Raw genomic sequence first — 19,599 nt, 5'->3', positions numbered from 1 at the left:
CTTAATGTCATTATATCTGAAGAGCGTGGCACAACACAAACCGGGACTTTTGCACTTTAAAGGGGAGGATAGTTGCAAATAAGCGCAGATTTCTCTCCATGGCTGTTGTAAACAGAACTGCAGTGAATTTTCACTACGCTGGCTACTGGCAGAAATAAGGCAGTGCGTATGTGTGTGTGTGTGTGTGTGTGTGTTTTGTAATAAAGTCACATGAAAGGAATATGAAACACTTGGCAATCTGTCAGATGACTAATGCAAGATGCCAGCGATGAATTTGCAGATTGTGTGAAGCATCCATGTGTGCATCAAATTAGTATGATATTGCCTAGAATGGAAAACACTCCAGCTATGCGGCTGGTTGCTGCCGATTAACTTGCCTACACTCTTTAAAAAGGAAAAGCAGCCTGGAGAGCTCTGGTTTAAAGCACATTGTTTATTGCACCCTGGCATTTAAAAAAAATAAAAAGAAAATAAAAAAGCACAATTCCAAAAGAGAAGGCAGTGGTAAAATCTCCTACTTTGTTGCGAAAATTAAAATGCTGCTTCAAAAAGTTTTTCTCCCCAGCGAAAGGACAGCGGATTTTTGAGATTTTTCACACCCTATGAATTGTTTGCCTATCTGATTGCCAGATGCACATCAAAACAACCACACGCCTTTGCAAGGGAAAAGGACTTGGTAAGAAAAAATAACCTGCTCTGCGAGGCAAATGACATCTCATGACTCAGGGAGCGTTGTACTCTTAGTAGGAAAATAATTGATTTTAAATATTGGACCAAAGTAAAGATACAAAACCCCCTGCATGCCATTCTTGATAATTAAGGATAATAATTTTAATGAAGTACATGGCTAGAGATTCCAGAAGCGATGATAATGTTTGGATGCTTCTGATTCAAGAAAGATTAATGAGACGCAACACTGATATTTAGAGCATTCTCCCCATCTTTCCACGGGGGAAAGGGGGAAATGGCCTGTGTTTGGCAGTGTCAGAAGTCGATCATCGCAGAATTCAGGCATTTCAGAGCCACCTGCCACTTTCAAAAAACTGGGCTTTGATTACAGTTTCTCCATTTGATGATCGTTCAGGAGAGAATGCCCACAGGAGGACTTGGAAGAGCTCAAAATCTGCACAACCAGACGGAAATCATATTTTACATATGAAAAAAAAAATAAATCTAAGAATGGGAAGAAAAAACCCCTAACCCTGTGTAATTCCCGTCTCACACATGTAACCTGTGCAAAGACAAATGATTTGGTTTCATGTGTTTCATCTCCTTGAAAGCATAATTCACCTGAACACATTAATATGCCTGTATTAACTTTGGCACTTTCCCTGCTTAGGGCAGGAAGGAGAAAGTTATACTAAAGGCACGTTTTAAACCAACAAGAAGTTTGAGCATCACTCGTGAAATGTCTTCAGCACAGATCAGCAGACGACGGGAGTTACCACACTTATTTATTAGACCAAATTTTGATTGATTTTAGATTGTGTCTCGCCTGAGTACAAGACTGCAAAATCTGGTCCAACCTTGTCTATCATATTTCATGCACAAGTACCCTCTCTTCTCTTGCATGTACTCTTCGTTTTGAAGATGTGCTACAGGTCACAAGCACACCCAGAGAAATCACAATTTCTCCAGGTCTTAGAAACTGCATTGTCCGTACACACGTAACACTTAAGGCAAACCATACCAACCAACCAACCAAGGAAGCCTCCCAAAATCTCCAAGGAACAGAAAAACACTGACGGACTCACTTGAATGATACTCTGTGGAATGACTTTCAAGACTTTCACAGCACAACAGGCACCTACACGACATTTATAACTCAAGAAAAATCACTCCATCGTTTCTTTCTGATTCCTTTATGTAAAATCCAATCTGTTAAACAACCTCCCCAGTGGAGAGGTTAAAAAATCCCTGACCCAGAGCTTAAAATAACTAAGGAAAATGCTCACACATTATTTTTGGCAGGAAAAGGTAGAAATACAGCCCCCAACTCTGCCCTGGACTTTTTCAGAAATCATCTTCACTTTTCAATTCATGCATTCTCTAGGTTGTTTACACTAAAAAATGAATCAAGTTCATTTTTAAATTATGCCCTTCGTCTATTCTCTCTGTTGGATACCTTTTTAAGAAATCCATACACTACCGTTACTTTAGCCCAAAATTACAGCAGAGGTCATATTTAATAAAGAATAACAACTTTATTACCTTGCTTTTTCCTTTATTCAAACCACCTTTACCATGAAGAGCACCACGATTTCCATTGCTAACAAGCCAGTGTTTTGGGAAACCACAAAACTGTTTTCTCAGGTAACGACCCCGTTAGCAACAAGTTCTTGCTTTGAGCCAAAGGTTTTGGTGCAGGCCAAGATCTCTTCTAATTCTATACAATGTGTAAGCCCTTTCTTTACTTTGCTGAAAATGAATTCAAGTTGTGTTGATCATATTCCTTAAATGCTTTGCTGGGTAAAGATGGATAAAGACTTGGACTCCAGGCATAAGCTACCACACACTGTGATGCAAAGCTCCAGGGGACAGGTTTTGTTGCTCGCTGCCTGAATTAACTTGGTAGGTCATTAAAACTTCTCTGGACTAAATTCCACAAACTGACAGGTCCTGCAGATTTAGGAAAACAAGGATGGTTTAGACATCCTTTACAATCCTCTTCTAGCACAAGGCTGGGGTTTCACTGAGCTGCCAACATTTTGTATGGGGTTGATAGGCAAGCTCAGTCCATGGAGAGGGCGCTCATTTCTACAAGCCAAGCTGGGCTTCTTTCTAAATTGCATTTCCTTTGACTTCAGTGCAAATCGATGCTCTCCAGCACCCCAGAGGAGGGATCCCACTCTCACTGTCCAGGTTCTGAGAACCACATGAGCACTGTAGCAGCAACAGCACTTGCAGTATCCACCTCACCCAGTTTCGGCAGTAGCCCGAGGACTATGGCAAATGCAGACAAAATGAACAAGAGAATAAAAGCACAGAAAGATGAAAATGGAAAAAAAACCCAACCCAATTTTAGATTCTCTGGATCTGATCTCTGAAGTGTACTTGAAGGCTCCATTGAGGAATACAACTATATGGAACATCTGCCTGTTGGTTCAGTTGTCACAGAGCTTGTTGGGTCAATACAAAACCCAGCCAAATGTTCTTGATCCCTCACAAATAATCTCTGCTAAAGATTAATTCTTTTACCCCCACCCAAACTTCACCTTCCCCCAAGGGGTCTTACTACTCTACACTAAGACCTCTTAGTCAATAACATTAGCAGGGTTTTTTGTTGCACTTCTCCTTACCAACACATTAGTTCTCAGAGGAAGCAGCTCCTTCCTTCCCCCATCTTCCCTTCCTCCAATACCCAAGAAATAACAAGGAAAAATAGAAACCTGGAGTGAAACTTTCCAGGAGGAGGCAAAGTGATCCTTGCAAAAGCTCGGGACTATTTCTTGAAAGCATGAGCATACAAAGATAGCTGTGTCTAGGGGACACTAATGAGAAAGGGATCCCCTGACAATTACTGTCAGTACCCAAATGATGACATACATTTTAAAAAAAAAAATTAGATTATGTGGCTTGCTGTCTCTGCACTGCAGCAATCCTTCCCTCCATGGCCAATTTAGCCCTTTGGACTCAGGGGTGACCCAGCACATCATCTTCACTGACAAGGTGTCATCTATATCGTAGAGAGCAGCCCGAGGGCAGAGATTAAGCCACTGAGTTGCTGGCTGCTTGTGGTTGCTGCCAGAGCATCCTCTCTCTCAATTTGTGCCAATTTTCCTTCTAATAACCTAACTACCATTCCATCATTTCAGCAAGTTGACAGGGCCACTCTTTGAGGAGCTAGAGATTGTTTTAATATCCCTGCTGCTTAAGCAGGAGCGCTGGAAAAACCTCGTAGAGGCCTTCTCCATCTTTCCCATTCATATCTATAATTACAGCGAGAATGCTAAAAGCAAACTGACCGCTATGGAGTGAGAGGCAGACTTCAGAAACAATGTCTGGATCAAAAGGGACACTCTTAAATTCATTGCTGTTAAGATCTTTGGCATTAATCCATGTTCATTTCCATTAATGAACTACATGTCAATCCAGGTGCTGAGAAACAGCTGTTAACGGGGACCAAACGCGTTTACGTGAGAGCATTTTGTTTCCAATCTGTTTTTAACCCTGCCCAGAACCTTCTCATTGGTCCACTTTGGTTAATTCATGTCTCAACCCTCAGACTGTTTTAGTGGCTTTACCGTTTTCCTGGAGATTTGCCTTTTTCCCATTCATGAAATAATTCTGTGTACAAGACATCTGCAGAACCCTGAGCTCCCTCTAAGAGCCAACCTAACAACAGGAACATGCTAACGAACAGGTTCTAAGTGTAAAGGCTACTAACTTCACCACAGGGGCAGAGGCATTTATAGGCATTAGGGTTTTACAGTAATAAATATTTACATCTGAGCTGCGGAGCCCGCACCAGGGTATCACACAAGCTGACAAAAGGGACACCACCCGTTTGAAGGACTCCAACAGCTGTCAAGAGAGACAAACGAGCATCACCTTACCGTACTTTGAAAGATCATAATTGCTGGTTTACGAGCAAATTTTATCAGGAAGGGCCCAAAAGGGCTTTATAAACTCATTGTTCAGAGAGGAATGACTTCATCGTAAGGTGACAGACAGCAGCTGTTTAATGACATGGAGCATTATCGCACAACAATTTCAGCCAGGAAGGGTAGAACAATACCATACCCAATTGAAAACTGCAGGGGGTTGCGATTTATAGACACGGAATGTAATTACCTAAATTGGATTTTGGCCAGCAAAATAAGGGCCAGAACCTCTGACAAACAACAACAACAACAACAACAACAAAAAAGCCATTCCATATTTTTGAGCTGTAAATGACCAGGTCTCTGTGTTTTGGGGGGGAAAAAAAAAGTCATCTGCAGGAGCTTTCTGGTCCATCAGCATTTTCACGGGGCAGCAGCAAAAAAGCAGCTCAAAGGAAAGATGACAATGTTTCAAAAATCATTAAGCACTCCTGCTGTAGTGTCTTGTACAGTTTTTGGCAGAACTATTAAACGCTAATAATACTGATAATGATTATTAAGTAACACGTATCCCTAACAGCAGTTGCTAAATGAACCTGACATCGTGCCCGATGAACAAACCGCATATGGCAGGATGTTTGGTCCTACGCATTCAGTAATGTCTACAACATCATTTCCTCCGGGCTTCCCTGCACCCATTGGCAGGACAGACAACTCGGTAAGCTGGAAGACTCCCAAAAGCTTCAAGACTCCCAGAAGCTGCCATTCTGCAACACTTGAAGGCCAACCGCTGTTGTGGGAGGGCAACGGGAACTCTGAGCTCGCAAACCATTCCCCCTTACTCCATTTCACAGACCCGTAAAGCATTTAACAAAGAGCAGAGCGATTCTTCAGCCAGCCAGCAGAGAGCAACTGCACTTGCGCTCACACATGCACATTAACTACAGGAACAACTGCGATGGCTTTTAATACCTGACATCCACTGCTCAGGTTTTATTCTTCTCGGCAGCTAATAACACCCAAGTGCTCATGTAAGCACTGAACGGTGGATGCAAAGATGTTTTTCTTGTGTTGCCTACACCTCGGCAGAAATTAGCTGTGAAAGCATAATGTTGCCTAAGACAATGGAGTCCTTTTTTACTGCCCTGATAATTTAAAATTCAGTCATTTTTCTGAGCTGTTGCTCAGCTTTGCTCACTCTTTCCATATATGACATCATACAAATAATGGCAAGCCACTGCTACTGAAGGGGACACTAATTTTTTGATTGATTCCAAAGTTAATACATGTCATCGCTTTAATGCCTGAAATTTAAGGTAAGGTAAAGAGGCAGCACACGGTCATGGAGGAAAAGAGAGTTTAAGATCTGGGAAAAAAAAGTTTTTCTACCTTGAAAAATGTTTTGATGGGGAATAAACTTGGGCTGGGAGAAGGAAGAGCAGAAGGAAGTCATCTTTCAAAGAGGTAGGTCAGAATGCAGGATACTAAGAGCTGTCTGAATTGGGAAAAATATTGAGCAATATACACGCTAGAGAAACATCAGAAGAGAGCTGAGCACACCTGAGATAAAACATCATTCTTCAGATGTACAGATACAGATGCCTCATTAGTATCGCAGGAAGAAATCAAGTATACAAAAGGAAATCATAGTAAGAGCAACGTTAAAATGCAATTATCTTTTCAGCTCGTTGTGCACATTAGAGCACATACACTCCTTTGTGCTACAGCTTCTCAACGTCCTAAAATTAGCCCTCAGAGTTGCTCTCACCAAAGGAAATTAGAGAGGATCTGTCCCTACCTGGCTGTAACCTTCCCCGTGCTCATTGCTAAACATTCCCCTCGGAGGGCTGGGGGCTGTTTGAATGCTCAACCTCCATGTTGCCACACCACCTCCAGTACAAACCAGTTAGATTTAAGGCTGGGTTTCAACCAAAATGTATATTTTATATTTAGTTTACACACACACACACACTCATATATATGTAAACAAGGGAATGAATGAGTGCAGAAGTGAAGGCAAACGGGGAGAGGAAGAGGTTTAGTTTTTTCCGAAGTCCTCTATTTTGGAAACCAATTAAAATATCATTGCTGGTTCATCCAATAGTGGAAGCAAACAATTAAACACACCATCTGTACAGGTCTGAACCGGGTAGTAGCTTTTTTGTTTATGCTCATAAAACTTCTAATGGTCTCTTTTTGGTATCTTTAAGGATTTGCCTCCACTGGCCCACTGATTTTACTAAATTGAAACTAGTGGAAGTTCAACAGCCAGTGACAGACAGCTGTCCTTCAATGGCTGAAAAAAGCCAAACCCACCTCAAATGAACCCTTACTTTCTTGGGTTCATTCCTCTTCTCACCAAGTATCTCTCCCAATTATCAAACAATAGGACAAGAGGAAATGGCGTTAAGTTGTGCCAAGGAAGATCTAAACTGTATCTTAGGAAAAATTTCTTCAGCAAAAGGTCAGTTAAGCACTTGAGTAAGCTGCCCAGGGAAATGCTAGAGTCATCATCCCTGGAGGTATTTAAACCTGCACCAGGGCAGGTTCAGATTAGGTATTTGGAAAAAGTTCTTCACTGAAGGAGTTCTCAGGATGTGGAACAGGCTGCCCAGGGAGGTGGTTCAGTCATCAACCCTGGATATGTTTAAAAGATGGGTAGATGAGGTACTTAGAGATATGGTTCAGACATGACCAGTAAATACTGGAGTCGTTAGTTTTAAGTATCTGTTTTCGTTGGCCAACTCACAGATGTGCGTCTGGTTTTGACCTGGAGAACTAAGAACTAACAAAGCCTTCTAACTCCTAATATCTCTGTTTCCAAGCTGATCTCCATTACAGCAGGAAGAAAAACCATCGCAGGACACTACAGCTACAATGCTCATGAGCAACGCCTGCAACTTACTGTTCCACTCCTGTCGTGCTCCTTACCAACTTCTTCCATGGTAACCTCTTTGTAGCAGAGGCTGTCCTTCCACGTGAGTATCTGTGCTGTGTCTAAACGGGTCTCAAATTGCCAAGGGGCCCTTCCCACATTATTGTGAGCCAGACAGCAGCATGAGAGAGTGCTCATGCCCTTGTACAATTGCGTTATAGTTTTATATATTTATTATTGACATAATTTTTCACGTGAAGCTCTCTCAGTATTAACGGCGGGGGTTATTAATGCCTTGCTTGGCTGATTGCATACTTCTTTCTTTGTGCAGCAGGAAACATTTATCGGTATTACTTAAAAAAAAAAAAAAGAAAGAAGGATTTGATTACACCCAAATGCTTATATATTTGTGACATGTCAACAACCAAATTATAATAGTACCAGGCTTTTAAAATTCAGGACACGTAGGACCATCTGTTTTCTTGTCAACAACCTCAATCTCTCTCTCCACATTCCAAATAGTTACTGCTCCAAATTTACAAGGTTGTTACTCAATTCCCTTCTACCTTTGCCTCAAAGAAAGGTCAAAAGGCAGCAATGAAGGTTTCAAATTTTTATTCTTTATTTTTAAATTAATGACATGACTATTTCAGCACGTTTTTCTGTCCAGGCTGGCAGTTACTAGTAAGTTCTTCTGAGGTTTACAAGGACTTGTCTAGACTATGTATCCTGGAGTTAGGTCTGGGGGAAGACGAAGAACATGGCAAAGGTGTCCTGCCAACATCCGTTCTGAAACACCCCTCAGGGTGTTTAAGGATAGGCTGGATGAGGTACTCAGGGACATGGTTTAGTAAGTGATATAGGTGCTATGGGGACAGTTGGACTAGATGATCTTGGAGGTCTTTTCCAACCATAATTACTCAGTGATTCTATGAAACACAACAGTGACTGGTGTGCTGAAGTCAAAGGATTATTTCAAGCATTAATTTACAATCCAACATATTTCAAGAAGACCAGCACCCACACGTGCACGTACTGTCTCAGACCTGCTCCTAGCTGAGCTCCACAAAGCGTGGGTAGCTATTCTCACAGGGCCCAAAAACATTTGTCCACAGAGACGGAGGCCAAGGGCTGGTGTCTGACACCTAAAGAGCTTCCTTAAAAAGGGAATGGAAGATCACAGCACTGCTCGTGTTAAGGGCACAGCCAATTTCGGTTAGCTGCGCTTATTTGTGTGAGATCTCAAGCAGACAATTAAAGCAAGCTGTGACATTCAATTTTCTTACTTAAAACAAAATATCCTATCAAACTCACCCGTGCTGCCCCCTTTTAGAAATCAGAATATAAGAAAAGATTGTTGTCCAAAGTGTGATGCAACTGTAATTTTAACAAGTTGAGCATCGTTACAGCAAAATCCCCCTCAGCTGATTTTTTTTTTTTAAATAAAAATCTAAAAAACCCCATTTCTTCGGTTTTTTTGACACCACATCTGGCATATAGAATACAGATGATCATTTGTTTATATATCTGTCTAAATGCCTTTTCCAAACACAGCCAGATGGAGCCTTTCAAAATCAAATTAATTTCAGATTAATTCACTCTGGACCTACTCCAGTTTCATGACTCTATGCTTTGAGGCACCATCTAAATTGATTTAGAGTCACGAACTCAGGGAGCTCAAGTCCTTAGGTATAGAAAAAAAAAGAAAAGATCCTTCTTGCATACTGATAGAGTCAGCAAATCAAGAGAGCTTGCGATTGTAAGTTTTCACTGCTTCAACACTCCCTTCCCAAAGCAGCCTAAGAACGTAGCAATCTATATAGAGCCCAAATCATTGTAAACTCTTTCATATTTTGGACTCCCCAGTATAAAAAAGACAGGGATCTCCTGGAAAGAGTCCAGCGGAGGGCTACTAAGATGATTAAGGACCTGGAGCATCTCCCCTACGAGGAAAGGCTGAGTGAGCTGGGGCTGTTCAGCCTTAAGAAGACAGATAGGGGATCTGATCAATGTTTATAAATATCTGAAGTGTGGGAGATAGAGGGAAATGGCCAGCCTCTTCTCAGTGGTCTGTGGGGACAGGACAAGGGGCAATAGCCTCAAGTTGGAGCACAATATATGGAAGAACTTCTTCACAGTGAGGGTGACAGAGCACTGGGAAAGGCAGCCCAGGGAGGTGTGGAGTCTCCTTCTCTGGACGTATTCAAGACCCGTCTGGATGCCTCTCTATGCGACCTGTCCTAGGAAACCTGCTTTGGCAGGCAAGTTGGACTCAATGATCTCTGGAGGTCCCTCCAAACCTCTACAAGTCTGTGATTGTGTGATATTTCACCGCTGAAAAAAATCACTCCAGAATTTACATCCTCAATGCCTCCCTTGCCGAGTCCAATAAAATTTATTGCTCTAATTAAAAAGCAAAAGAAAAGAAGTGTTGTTCTAAACCTTACAATAAGCAGCAGTCACAGAAAGACAGGACACAGGTAATAAAAATCTCCACTGCAATGGATTTATCTAAGGAACTATAAACAAACGTAGCCTGCAAACGCTGTGGGCTTACGCACTGTCAATCCTGTGTGGATGCCTTTATTATCTCACTTGTTTCAATTGCAATTTGGGTTTCCATGGAGATGTAACAGTCAACTCTGGAAAATTATAAGATAAATGTCAGGCGGTGATAACGGTGTTAATGAAGCTTCATTGACAAGCAGAACTACGCTTTAAATAATAGGCATATTTCTATTAGCATATGTATAACCTGTCCAGAAAAAAATAAAAAGGGGGAAGAAAAAAACCCTAATCCCAACAAACAGGGACAGACAACATTAAAAAATTAAAATGAATCTGTGGATAGAGAAGATAGGGAACACACAAGGAAAAGCTGCATCGATGTGAAACGATGCCTTCCTAACCAACGGGGGAGACGTGGGTTCAAAATTTAATTGTCCAATTCCTTCTGAAATTTTCAGGCTCAGCTCTCATGCTGCAAAAGCACTTCCCTGACACGCGCAGACACGCTCGTGCACTGCGCGACTCTCGTTTCCTCCCGGCCGCGGGGCTGGAAGGATCTGCTTCTCGAGGCACTTGAAAGCACCCTATTCTACAATGAGCAACTGCAGCTGCAGCGAGCTGTTAGAAAGATGCCGACCTCAGTGGAAACGCTAATCGCGGACGCACACAACCACGGCACACGCTACGAGAGCTCTCGGGTACGGGTACACGCTCAGATCAGGGGGGCTGGTCCACTGCGTCTTGATACAAGATGGGTTTAATGTGATATTGCTGAGGTAACAACCACCAGCGCTTCAGGCTACACCATGGTGGGGTCTTGACCTACTTCTGTGCAAACCAAGCCTGGAGAAATCAGGCAGAAGCTGCCAGTACTCCTTGAAGGACCACAGCCACAGGACATCTTTCCATACATGGAAAGATTTCACTCAAATAGAGCTCGAAGAGGAGACAAAGCTGGTTTCTCCAGTACAGAGGGAAATGCACACCATTGTGCTTTGTTTCAATGAATCACAGAATCACAGAATGTGTTAGGTTGGCTGGGATCTTTAAAGGCCACCTAGTCCAACCGCCCTGGAGTAAGCAGGGACATCTTCACTAGACCAGGATGCTCAGAGCCCCATCAAGCCTGACCCTGAATATCTCCAGTGATCCTCTCTGGGCAACCTGCTCCAGTGACGTACCACCATGTGTGCAAGCTGGAGCATAGGAAGTTACATGTGAACGTAAGGAAAAACTTCTTCACTCTGAGGGTGATGGAGCACTGGGACACACTGCACAGAGAGGCTATAGAATCTCCTTCTCTGGAGACATTCAAAACCTGTCTGGACATGTTCCTGTGTGACCTCATCTAGGTGATCCTGCTCTGGCAGCAGGGGTTGGACTAGATCTATCAGGGTCCCTTCCACCCCTAATATTCTGTGATTCTGATCAGAACCCAGAAGGACCAGGGCATGAGTGGAGCAATGCCACCCCAGAGGACCACAGAGAAGATTTTTCAGGTTCATAAAATGTGCTAGGATATTCAAAGCCTGCTCATTAGGTGGTACTGCCTGTGGCTGGAGAATCAAGAGGTGCTGGAGGTTGTTCCCATCTCTTCCCCAAGCCTACTACTTGGCCTTGGGAAATTTAATGCCTTGCCTGCCCCTCCTCATGCTTTTGTACCTCTTCCAGGTAGAGTCAGTGGCTTAGAAAAAAAAAGGGTTCAGTTTATAGACAAACGTTTGAGAGTCTATGGATAAAGTGATGAAACTGAAAGCCAGCATCAGGCTTGGTTTAGTGGCAGAGGAGGGCAACATCTTAAACATGCAAGCAAACAAAGAAGAAAATGTTTCTCCCTCCCAAGGCTTGAGGGTAAAGTATGTGGGCAGGCAAAACTATGGAAATTGTGGGAAAGCTCTCAAATGTTACTGGGATGAATAATCTTATGAAACTGTTGCTCAGCTGAACATCCGCATGCAGGGAGGACACAAGCTGACACTGCCATTTAAAAGGAAAATGCAGCAGGGATGCTGAGTATGGGACAGAGGGTTTTTTGTTCTTTTCCCCCTCCTCTCTGCAGAACACCTCTGCTCATTCTACCTCTTCTAAATTCTGCCAGTTTAGTAAAAGAAAACATAAATATTGTCTGGGAAATACTTCCCAGTTCTTCAAAGAGGAGTATGGAAATCATCATTGTCCAGACAGGTTTTCAGGGTCAGAAAAGGAAGTTGGAGAAGTGCCCAGGCTTTCTGTAGAGCAGAACTCAGCTCTGATCGGATTGCTGGACAACAAGAAAATCAATAAAGATGCATGGGGGGTCTTTTTTTCAAGTCGTATTCAGGGAAGCTTAAAAAAAATCCCAATGTTTCCTGTTTCTGAATCTTTTCTAATTAACTCCTCAAAGGAACATACTAGAAAAATCCAAGCACCTCATTAGATTGCTACTAAAATGTCAGTAGTTAGAAAGGGAATTTCCCTGGTGACTTCCAACATGCTTATAACTTGCTTTGTTGGGGGACATCCCAAACCCCTGGTATTTCTGGTAGTTGGTTGAGTGTTACAGCACAAGTACTCCTACCGGCTTTATGGAAGGCAGAATACCAAGGCTAAGCTGAAGTTCAGACCAAGCTTTAAGTTCAGTTGGGCAAGTCTTACACACTACTGCTATGTCAAACGGCAGAAGCAGGCCCCACCAGATGCATCACCATCAACACCTGCAACCGTGATAAGTAGATTACAGAAGAGAAAGTGGCTGTGGATCCAGAACAAAGAGCAATTTTTAATGAAAAAACCCCACACGCTACGAGTGCTGGATGGAAAGCAAAGGGGCCAAACTGTCTCCATTTATCACTTGCTGAAACCTCTACATCACATCGCAATCTGTGTTCTAAGCTCTTCAAAGCAGAATCACAGAATCATAGGGGTTGAAAGGGACCTCCAGAGATCATTGAGTCCAACACCCTGCCAAAGTAGGTTCCTTAGGACAGATTGCCCAGGGAGGCATCCAGATGGGTCTTGAATATTTTCAAAGATGGAGACTCGACAACCCCTCTGGGCAGCCTGTTTCAATGCTCTATCACCTTTATTCCTTTGTATTTTGCGTTCCAAACAGTTACGCTTCTCCATCTGAAGACAGAGCTGCTCTAGAAAAGGCTAAGTACCACAAGTAGTCAACAGCAAATCTGAGTCTTTAAGGTAAACGCTCTTTACAGTACAAGACTTCAATTTCTTATTTTTGCCCTAATATTGCAAGTAAGTTCCTTTGCTCCATTGCTTACCCTGTTCTTCTGAGGCTCACAAGAAGACAAACAACTACAAATAATTAGGAAAGGAACAACTCCCCCTTTAAAGGCATCATCCAAAGAAACATTAAAAAAAACCCAAACCAACCCTAAAACCTCAGAAAAACTGCTTTAAATTTTCCTAATAAACATAGCACAAGAAATCGTGCCCTAACATGATATTGCAGTCATTTATGGGGATGCTTTGTGACTGCAACGCTAGAACTCCATCTTCTATCTGCAGATTTCCAGGGCTCTCTGCGCAGACGCAGCATGGGGAGAACAGCAGAGCGCTGCCGTTCAGAACTCGTTCGCCAAATTGACAGGGATATATATGTCTTGAAAAGTTGTCAACCCCCGTGTTTTTAAGGTCATGGCAAATACTTGCAGCAGAAGGACAAACATTTATCCTAGTGGGTTGTGATTTGCTGCAGAGGTTTTATTCACAAGTAAAACTGAACGCAGGTCTTGGGGTTTTGCTGGTACTTTTCCAGAAGAAACGGGAAAGGATATGGTGGTGGGGAAATATGGGAATAACATCCACATCCCTTTGATGCATCCACATCCCCCAGTATATAAAGCCTCTCAACTTGCAGAGCCTTGTGCAACAGAAAAGGTAGTCACACGTTTGTGGATATATTTTTAAGCTCCCTGTAACGTACCCGACCTGTGGAAACTTGGCCAGCTCAGGTCTGGCTGGCTGTTGGCAGCAGCGCGAACGCAGCGTGATTTATAGAAATCTCTGTCATCACACCACAGGGTTAATTTCATTCCTTCTTTTTTCTCTTTCCCTCCTCACTCTGAAAGTGGAAAACTCTTATTTGTGATGACAAGTCTTTGGAAAGCTGGAGGATTAGTATCACCATGTGGTTCCCTAAGATCTCCTCGCCCTCTTCCAACTGTTTTTCCATATAACCCCGTTCTGTACGGTCATCGGCACCTTCACTCAGCAGATGGAAAAAGGGAAGAAACCTGCCCCAGGGCAGGTGGAGGAACCTGGGCACTGCTGACAGGAGAAAACAGGCTTGAAGCTCACACATCTCAGTTGCTTGATGCAGGAACTGGAGGGGAATCCAAGCATCAAATATGGGATTTTAATCATACGAACATTTATTTTAATGATTTGAAGGCTGAACCTGCTGGCCTTGTTGCTGTAAGCAAGAGATATGGAGAAACACCAGGAAACCTGAATTTTCATTCATTTCATCCTGCGTCCTTGTGCTCACTCCTGTTTGGCACAGGGACGGGGAGTATCTGTACCTCGTGCCTGCGCAGTCGCTTGCATCCAGCCACACATCTACAAACGCCAAACGTGGAGCGTTACTTCATCAAGAGGGGTATTACTTACAGATGATTTTAAGGCACATTGGTTTTCTTGCTATAACCATCCTCCAGAGAAGGCGCAATCCAACAGAAGAACAAAACTGGGAAGCGTTTCTAATGGTAAAGCACAGAGGAGTCTGCAACAAAGAAACCTGTTTCTCAGCCACACACTTTCCTAAGTCCCATCCCTTTGCTGTGCCTATCTCCCTAAACTTTGGATCAGTACATCATGTTCCCATCCCAAACAAGTACTCCAAAACACTCCAAGGAAAGCGCTATAGAAATATTGAACTCTTACGTTATTAAAGACCAAAAAAAAGCCTCCAAAACCTTTCATGATACACTTTTTCTTTTAACTTCATGCAATTCTAATTTGACTTTGCTTTTGAAAACAGTGTTTGAAAACTGATGCAATACAGCAAAAGGAGAGGCCTTTCCAAAGCCACGATTATTATTATTTGCATTGCAGGAGCATCTTTGAGGACCCAAACAATGTTGGCTGCTTTATAAGTAGCAGACCTAGTTTTATTAGCAAGGCCAGATGTTTTCCTGCTATTTTCCTATGTTAGGAAACATGGCAGTTATGAAAAGAAGGGAAGAAGGGGACACAGCGGGTCTAAGTTCACTTTGGCTACAATGTCAGGGATTTTTAATCTACTGTTTTCTACTGAGTATCTTCATTAAGGAGCCTGAGACCTTAAATGCTTCTTTACTTTTCTGTGCTTCCATCTTTTTTCTTGGGACTGAATGCCAACACATTTAACCAAAACACTTAATAATGCTTTACTAGGAAGGGCTGTAGAATCTGGGGGTTAACATTGAGAGTTTCTTGGACAGAGTGGGACCATATTCCCTGAAGTTTCAAGGTAGAAGGGAACGCAACTCTGATGTGCCAGCTCACATCTTGCATTACTCTGGATTTTCCAGTCACTTATCCAGAACATCCTCTGCTATCCTTTCTTATTTAATTCAACAATGCCTTCTAGGGCAGAGTTGCATTAGGCTGAGATGCTAATTAAAACTGCTTTGAAATATTAGCAGCTATATAACATTTGATTGGTAGAAGGAAAATAGCGGGGGTATTAAAATTAGTATTAGCTTTTGCATAAAATAAATCATTATTTAATAAATTCTAATTGCCTGGGGTGTTTTTATGAACAACAGGGATTAACAAATCTAATGTATACAATGCATTTGTATACATAACACAAGAGAAAAACCAAGCCTGACAGCGTCCTCGTGCTTATTTCAGAACACACACGCAGCTCACATGGAAAAGGGGACGGATTACAAGGAGCTTTCCTTAGCCATGGGGAGTGGTAAGCAACGTAGCACACTCGAAACTGCGGCGTATGGTGGCCCTGACAGTTAACGTTGAAGCTACACATCCCGGAGGAGTCCTTGAGCCTAAGTCACAGCTTGTGATTCCTCAGCCTGCATGGTCAATGGGTCTGTGTTCCTTAAAGACGTGAGTATCGGCAGGGGTGGGATCGCGGCGTCGGGAGCTCTGTTTGGATAGCTCTGTTCTGCGAGTGCTGCAGAAATGGACACAAAGCTTTACAAATGACCTCACTTCTACCAGGAAAGGACAGCTCGGCTGTGTTCTATATTTTCCTGAACTAAGGGAAGGCCCCACAGCCAAGCTGTCACGTCTAATCATTGTGCTGCTTGAGTGTGCTCAAAACAAACAACTTTTTTTTAATTTTTTTCTTTTTCCTCCTTTTTTTTTGGTTTAATAAAAAGCCATGGAGCAATCGTAGTGTCTGCGAGAGTGGGAGCTGTGTTTTCTTTCACACCACAATAGCAGGTTTGCCCAGTTTGATGAAAATCAGGATAAATTTTCACCTCATTAATGATCTGAGCTGATTCTTCCCTTCCCCCCTCCCCAACTTTTCCTTTTGGGTCATGGATCAAATGTGACCCACTTTCCTTGAACGCCTTCCCACCATCTCTTTTTCCCATCAGAGCAGAAAGCCAGTTGCTAAGGACACATTACAAAGTAAGTGGGCAACTACTAAATATCTGCCCCTGAAAACACACACACACACACACACACACACTTTTCTTCTCCCCTACCTTTACGATATTTTCCCCCCTCTCTCAGCATCTCCTCAGAGCAAGATCCTGCTTTACATTCAGGAAAGCCAACAACAGAACTGCTTATAAGGCCAAGCTTAGCACCAGAATAGGATTTTCTAATGACTACCGAGACTCCTGGGGCCCTTCATATTTAAAAAAATATAAAGGCAGCAGCCTTGGTTTTTAATTACTCCTAATTCTAAATCTCATGGCCTTAAACACAATAGCTCTTTCAACTCAGAGAAAAAAAAAATGACACTAATCAGTAACAGAGTCCCCCGCGCAACCTGCTAGTCCTCTGATGGCACTGCAGGCTTTGTGCTGTTATGATTTTTCAAGGTTGACCAATGAGTCAGCAAAGCCAGGATGACTTAAAAGCATTAAATCATGCAACCAAAATGGCTTTTTCACATACAGCGCTGGATGGTTTGCAATTAGCAAGGGGAATCAGGACAAGGCAAATATTGTAAGAGCAGAGAGAGACAAATAGGGAATTAAAGGAGACGGTGTTCATTTTGGAACAACTGAGCCCCAGATGCGAAGGTATTTGTGGGTTGATACGGCCCCTCTCGCCAGACAAGGTAGGGAACACAATTAAAAAGCATTACAGTTCGGTTGCTGAAGCTCAATAGAAATGAAATGAAGATTTAACTCATCTGCCCTACTTCCCTCTGAGTAGCCTACTAACACTCCTACGTGCTGCAAAGTCCTACAAAATGGAAGACTCGTGTCATTCCTCTTCCCAAGGAAATCCTTCTCCTTGGCATTTATAAAAGAAAAGGTGTCATTCCAAGTGACTCACTGAAAAATGAAACATAAGGATGTAACATTGCAGCTACTTGGATTTCCCTCACCGCTTCAGCTTTCCATGTCACTTACTACACTTCCCAGGAGTACTGCACAACACATTGGCACGGCTTTCTGTAACCAACACCTGAGTTCCTCTAGCAATTATAGAATCATAGAGTGGTAGAACCATAGAATGTGTAAGGTTGGAAGGGACCATCTAGTACAATCCCCCTGCAGGCAGTGGACATTTTCACTAGATCAGATCGCTCAGAGCTCCATCAAGCCTGACCTTGAATATCTACAGGGATGGGGCCTCTACAATCTCCCTGGGCAACCTGTGCTAGTGATCCACCACCCTCATATTAAAGAACTTAATACTGAAGAATTAGAGGTACACCATATGATCAAATGTTTCACATATATAAATTCAAATTTACATTTGAGTGACAGAGTGGTCAAGGTTGAGGATTTGGTCACAAACTGTGTTTCTATCTCATACTACCCACTCCTCTCTTCAGTTGTCCTTAACACACCTGTTATTTACTCCTAGCTTATTTGCTCTTAACTAAACTCATCATTCTAAAAAAAATACACTCAATATATCAAAATACGGAAGGCAACCATGGTAGCCACCCCTCACTACTGCTTCATTCCTCCACTGTATTCCAAAAGCAGAATAATCGCAACTTCATAACGTCTGGACATAGGGACTTAGCATCATGTTCTACCACTTTTGAACCTTGTCTTCATTCCTAACAGGTCTCCTCCAGTCCGAATAACTATTCCACAAAAATAAATGTGATGTACAATGTGACTGTCTTTATGATTTTAGTCAGATTGCTTTCAAGAACTTGTGATATTATCCAACTATGACCACTTGTCGCTTCTATTGTTAACTTCATAAGAAGGTGCAGAGAAGTCAGATCAGAAAGTCATCCTTCTGATATTCCAGCATGGGCTATCTGCTCACTTGATGAATCCTGAAAGACACTCCACTTCCATTTCACCAGTCCCCAGTAGTGGCTGAGCTCCCACAAGAGTTCCTGTGCAAGGCAAGTAACAGCTCAGTATCAATTTTCCCACTTTTTTTAGGTTCTGGAAGAGAGATGTCAGGGCAGCACCATTCAGCTGCTGCATTTTGGTGCCCAGCACCTCATTCCAGCAGTACAGGCAAGCAGCAACTGCTTTCCAAAGGCAGACATGGGGAGCCAGGTTACAATACAGCAAAGAATCCTCATTACTGTGAATTAAAATCCTTAAACAAATCACCAACAGTGCAACAATCTCTGCTTCAATTACGCGGTTAGCTAGCACATCCAGCCTTTTCTTGCTTTGGCCAGAAATACGGAAGCCGTGATTGATCTAATCTGTAATCATGTTGTTTATTTCAAATTAGGGATAATACAAAAAGCATAGCAGCGTGTATGTATATATTCATAGGAACACTGCAGCCATCCAAAAAGGAACTCTATTTTATCTTCGCTGCTTTGCATTTCAGCCTCATTTCTTCCTTTTTACAGTCTATGGTAAATACAATATTTGCTTTTAGAGTTCCAACTCTCCAGGGATTATAAAGGAAAAGTACTTAACACAGAGATTATCTTTCTGGTGTCGCACTGTACGAATGAAAATCGTTACATTAATGGTTCTACCACAGTCATATTCAAACACCATTAAGTACCTCTCCAGAAAACCGAAGGGAAGGGAGTGATCAACTTGAGCGTGGTTCTGCTCAGACCTGTGAGTACTTTTGTGTTCCTCCCTCCCTCACCGTGCAAAAGATGCTCTGGAAGGGATTTCCAGATTTTTCTTGCATTAACACTTTTTTAGACTGCATTGAGAGCAGCGAGAAATATTAATAGTAAGCAAGCAAGGGAGCACAGACACTTGGGAAGTCAGTTCTATGAGGCTGCAAGGTTGACAGAATTGGTACAAAACCTACCACTAAAACTCTTCCCCGATAAGGATTTGGATCGTCAGCTCAAATCAGGACCCAATTTCACACCTGCAGACCCTGATCCTTTGGATTTCAAAGTGTGCAACAAACCGCTTTCAAGCAGGCCAAGGCTTACTACTTGGTTCTGTTACACATTCCTCCTCCTTCACTGGTTTAGGTCTTATTTTTAGCTGCTTTAAATCAGTATAGGTCAGATGTCTATCTGCTAATGAGTATTGGTAATTAAGGTTTCAAACCACACAGCAGCAATCCAATGCTTTCATG

General features: G+C 42.5%; 1 protein-coding gene across 1 annotated transcript in view; it reads right to left on the bottom strand.

Annotated features, from left to right (window-relative positions):
* CELF2 (CUGBP Elav-like family member 2) overlaps positions 1 to 19,599 on the bottom strand; it is a 386,282-nt gene that overhangs the window by 134,218 nt on the left and 232,465 nt on the right. The window lies entirely within an intron of this gene.

The sequence above is a fragment of the Gallinula chloropus genome (assembly GCF_964237585.1).
Source record: "Gallinula chloropus genome assembly, chromosome: 1".
Taxonomy (NCBI): Eukaryota; Metazoa; Chordata; class Aves; order Gruiformes; family Rallidae; genus Gallinula; species Gallinula chloropus.
The sequence above is the reverse complement of the archived record's forward strand: the minus strand, read 5'-3'. Positions and strand labels throughout refer to the sequence as shown.